The 5,639-nt window shown below is 36.2% G+C and overlaps 1 pseudogene; it reads right to left on the reverse strand.

Annotated features, from left to right (window-relative positions):
• Window positions 1–3,265: 3,265 nt before the first annotated feature.
• On the reverse strand, window positions 3,266–5,377 carry LOC100945044 (annotated as a pseudogene).
• Between the last annotated feature and the right edge of the window lie 262 nt (window positions 5,378–5,639).

Below are 5,639 nucleotides of genomic sequence, written 5' to 3' on the forward strand. Positions count from 1 at the left end.
GAGAAACATGGGTATATTTGGTATTTCTTTCTTGTACACTCAATATGCTGTCAATATAAATACATGGTAGCATTTTGATAGGGGAGCTGTGTTTTACTTGTAACTCCTACCCTGGTGCTACAGATTGTCAACCATTCAGTCAACGGGAGCTGCTCGCGGGAGCCAGTTTACTGCCGTCTGCTTCTCCCACGCCTCTGATGCTAAGAACAGTATTCGTCTTGTGTTACCCATGAAGTCACCTCCATTTTCTTTATGTCACTGTATGGGGTCAGAATTTAACTTCCCCATATATTTTTCCTGTTACGTAAATCTTATTAGAACTCATTTTCCTAAATGCAGAATTCCTGAGTGACTCTTTCGTTAACTATATCAGAGATTTTGCACTTACTTGAGAATTGAAAGCACAACTCAATTACATTTCAAGTGTTTTTTTCAAACTTCATTAGAATTTAAAAACTATACTTAAAATTCTAGTAAATCGATAGTATACTCATTCCCCACACAGAAAGCAAAAAAGATAGAAGTTTTAGCACTTCTTACTGAGAGATGACAGTGTGGCATCCTGAGAGATTTTTACTGGCTTTGAGCTACCTAGTCGCTATGATTGAGTGTCTACCTAGTAAGAGCCTACCTATTGTTGAGATTCTTTTATTGAAATTGTTAAATGATTGATTTGGGGGTTAACATTTAATTGCTATGACACCAATTTTCTTATTAGTACAATTATATTCAGTAATGATAAGTATTAAATGAAGTAACACATGTACATGTTGACATTTGGCCCATACTGACAGTCAAGTTATTTATCTTTTTTTACCCCTTCCTTCCCATCCATGTCTTTTAAGGGCTTTCTTGATAAATGATGTTTAAAAGCTTTTAATAGGCTCTAACAAGATTAATAGCAAAGATATAATTAAAATAGATCTCACGGTTATATTCATTTCCTATAGCTTTAACATAATCATTCAACTGTTCAACGTGGCAATTTGTAAGAGTAACAATAATTCTGATAATTATAAATCACTGCTTTAGACTTGTGTTGCGCAGACTAACAGAAAGCTTTGTAATTAGTGGTAAATCAGTATTTAAGTTTCTGATTATGCTGGCTAAATTTTATAATTTTGCAAACTTTTATTTGCTTGCCAATGATTTTAGTTTTATACTTCTCATTCTTGCTATATAAGGAAAAATAAGGCAAAGAGAAATTTTAAAATCGGGTCTTCTAAATCATAAACTCTGCTACTGATTTTGAATAATGCTTTAATATCACAAAGATCATTTGTATATTGCTGAAAGGTATGGGCCACTAATCTCAGGGATAAATTGTATTACTTAACATTTTACAAAAATTTCATAATTTTTAATATTGAATTTCTGTGAGGTCTATAGATTTTTATGCTGCCATTTCACAAATGAATGACCTGGAGCTTCCTTCCATGACATTCCAAAGGCCACACATAAGTCAGTGGAATGGAGCCAGAAGGGAGTGTTAGACAATTTTGAAGGCAAATTACAAAGCATAGGCAATATCTCCTAACTCCATCCATTAGCAGCACTGTCTCCAGTCTAATGAAGTAAATCTCATTTGGAAAGTGAAACTTTAGTTAAAGCACTTCTTACATATCTCCTTGTATTCAGTGGTCAGATTTTCCATTTGAAGTCCACTGTCTGTAAGATAAATTGACCTTAATAGAACACCTTTAATAGTATTACAAATGTGGGGGTCAAAAGTAACATTAAAGGAGAAAATAGCACTGTAATAATAGCTCATAGCTCTAAATACTCTGTGCTCAGCACTAAATACACAGAGCAGGAAGGGGGAGGAGGTGATATGTGTTCAATTGACCATCTATTTTATGGAGGAATAAATAATTTACTCAGGGTTATTTGAAGGGCAGTAAAGTATTGTGCCTCTCTTACAGAGGTGGTTAATTATACTTCAGATTATTCTCAAGGAAAAAGAGGCTCCTATTTTTTTGAAATTGTAATGTAGAGATAATTGCTGGATGTGATTACACCCTCTGTACATATTTGTTGAGTAAATGAATGGAAAAATAAAATAAAGAAATTCGTTTTTAAAAATGAATGCCATATAAACACATTATTTAATCTCTACCTGTTCTTTTAAACCAAAGCCAGAATAGAACAAAGAAAGGTAACACAAAATTTGAATTCAGCCTGTCTGGACTATTAAAATATTATTTATAATTTTCTCATATTTACAAACATCATAAAATAAACTTTATAGTGAAATTAAACCGACCAATTACATAAAGCAGTACATTTGGAGAACATTCAATGTAACCGCATTAAATTGAAAATATTGCTTAGCAAAATAAATGATTAAATGTTATAAAGTCAAAACAAAATGTTTAAGGAGGCACAGACCTGGGCAAAAATGACTAATATGTGAAGTATAAAAATTAAGCTTTCTACCCATTTAGCCATTCCATATCAATTATGCATATACCTCAACAATGCTAGACCATCGATAGTATTCATTCTTTGCAAAGGTGGCTACTGCAATTCAGAATGTTGACATGAATGTCCCAACACATACAGCCTTCTGTTCCACATTTCACAGTCATCAAGCCAACCTCACAAGGTGGATTCTGTTCTCTCCAAAATGTCACGGTCACCATTGTAAATTTTAAGCAGCTGATTGCTCATCCTAGAATGATCATTTTCCATTTTCTCAACCTTTTACTTGATTAAGTACTCTTTTAGCCAATAATTATTTTGTTAATTTACATTCTGACCTAGAAACCATAATTCCCTTCCACACTTTGAGTCTAAGTTTAGTATTTCTTAAATTGGAAAGCACTCTCTAACTCTACAAAAATAAGATCAGAACCTTCCTCTACCAAGTGTTAGTAAACTACAGACCAGATTGCTCCCTTTCTCTATATAATCCCTGAGCCAATAATGTTTTTCACATTTTTAAATGGTTAAAAGTAATCAAAAAAGAATAATATTTGTGTGAAACATGGAAATTATGTGAAATCCAGATTTTACTTATCTATAAATATTTACTAGAACACAACCATTGCACACAATGTTTACTAATAAATATTAGAATCTTTGGTAATTTCAAAATATTAAAGGAGTAAAAATGTTTTTTGGGGTTTTCTTGGAAGAGAAAAAATTTTATTATATTCTACTATTGACTTATGTGGTCTTCCATAAATGGAACATTAGGCAAAACTTCTACATTGTACATAGTGTATAAAAGCATGTTTCTCATCTCAAAAGGTGGTGACACCTGCTATTCAGTGTAATACTCAACAGAACACTTCACATCTTCACATGTAAGGCACCATCGTATTTTTCACATTAAAAAGTGGTGTTCCTGTGACATTCAGTACACCATGCTTGCTTTCTGTTTGATGGTGTGAGTCAGTGTTACGCTTCTCAGGTCTTCCTTTTGGCAGGTTCTGGAGAATGACCGTGGGTCTCCAGGTAATGGCATAGCCAACATCCATGAAACTGCAGAACATCTATTGGCTTCTCATCATCTGTTTTATGCAGTTCCCAAGCATTTTGTAAGGCCTGTTTGAAACAGAACAAAAGAGGGTTTGAATACTATTTCTTCCCATGGATTGATGCCTAATACTTATCAGTGTTGTCATCAGCTCTTTCTACACCTCCCATAAAATGGTTATACACTTTGATCATGTTTGGCTGCTGATCTTGGATCTTCTTTTTCAGTTTCTGGAAAGAATGATTGACAAGACAAACGAGATCAATACCAACACCAGATGAGGCAATAGTGACAATTCTGTCATCACTCCATCTGCAGACAATACTGCCTTTATGATCAATTCCATAATCGAATGGGCCTCCTTTTTTCTTCACAGCTAGACTCAATTCCAAAGAAGCTTTGTCAGTGTGATCCTTTCTCACGGTACCTGTTATCTGACGTCCTGTTGAACTGACCTCGTCAAGAAGTGCAACGTGGGTGAAAAAGTTATTGACTACAAAACAGTATTGTTCAGGAGGTGCCTCTGTAAGTGCCTCACTCAACTGAAGGAGCAATGATGCACCAACACCACACCTTTTTAGTATTTGGGTTTTTACCCTGCTATGGCTGAAACCAGTGTGCACCACACCAAAACTTATAGCCAAATCAAATGGATGGTCCCTGAATAAATTGTTTGCACCCATAATGGCCAAAACAAGGAACCGTGTATTCATCAAAGGTGAAACAAGTTTCACTGGAACAAATTTCATACATCTCTCATTGAAAGTTCTTATAAGAGGCTGAGTGTCCTTAACACTCAGTAACCACTCACTGAGTAGTTACAGCTCCAGTCACATACACTCAGGGTGGAGAGTTCGAACACACCAGGGCCAGCTAAACCATAGCAACCAAAAAGTAGCTGGGCATTGTGGCAGGTGTCTGTGGTCCCAGCTACTTGGGAGGCTGAGGCAAGAGAATAACTTAAGCTTAAGAGTTGAAGGTTGCTGTGAGCTGTGATGTTAGAGCACTCTACAGAGGGTGATGAGGTGAGACTATCTCAAAAAAAAAGTGCTTACAAGAGGTTGCAACTTGGAAAACTTATCTACTAAATCCAAATTTGCATTCCCAGCAACACACAAATTAGATAATATTGCTTCAAAGTGGTCACGTCTCATGGCAGCACTGAGGAATACAGCACGCACATCTGTTCTCTGTTCCCAGAACGCAGGCCTTTTAGGAACTGAGACGGAGCCACTCAGAAAATAATTCCCAGAAAAAATTTGAATTCAGAGTTAATAAAGACAAGATTTACACCCTTACTTGAAAGTATAAGTTGGAGTATGTGACAATGAGTTTAACAACCTCATTATCAAGAAAAAGTTCAACGATTTCTGTGAGAGTTCTCATTTGGATGAAGAACTCATTGGGTGGTTCTGTAACTCTACCTGGTGCAGGCTGCACAGTTAGGTCAGTGTTTTTCCATTTGTGAACAATTTCAGTCTCTTTCTTTTTCTCTGATGAAGGAGGTCACTGCACAGTAGACATAGATGGAACTTCACTATCAGGAGTCACCTTTAAGAGGATGAGAGGTCCTCTGAGTCAGACTCAGCATCACAGACGTCTTGAATAAGTTATGCGGGTGCACAAAAAGAACCTGGCAGATTATTTACTGTTCCACCTTCTTCATCTCCTAGATCCTCATCAGAAACAGGTGCTATAGCATTTTCAGGTGGATGTGTCACTATACCACTTGCTTCTGTGCTGTCATCTGTCTTGAAAAAGTCAGTTATTTCCTATGAACTTAGAGGTTGAGAAAAGTGACACTCATAAATGATTTCAACTTTTTGGTTGTTTTCTTGTCATACTGCAATTATCAAGACTCAATGATTCTTCTACCTTGTACCCTTCTTCCTTCATCTTGGACTACTTCAATTTCCACTAGGAGAGGTAGGACCACCCAGGACAAACTTCCTGGACACCTACCCTAAGGAATCCTCCATTTTCCCTCTTTCCACTCAAAGGCCTGCTCTTCAAGCAAAGTAATTTTGTTAAATACTGTATAAATACTGTGTAAAGCTGAAGTCAGAGCTTTTAATGTGCCCATCACTGGACAGGGTATATTGTATTCAATTGGTAAGTTTTTATATCTCATCGTCCTCCCACACTCTGTCTACCCAAA

Source organism: Otolemur garnettii, unplaced genomic scaffold (genome assembly GCF_000181295.1).
Source record: "Otolemur garnettii isolate 467f Iridium unplaced genomic scaffold, OtoGar3 scaffold00036, whole genome shotgun sequence".
Lineage (NCBI taxonomy): Eukaryota > Metazoa > Chordata > Mammalia > Primates > Galagidae > Otolemur > Otolemur garnettii.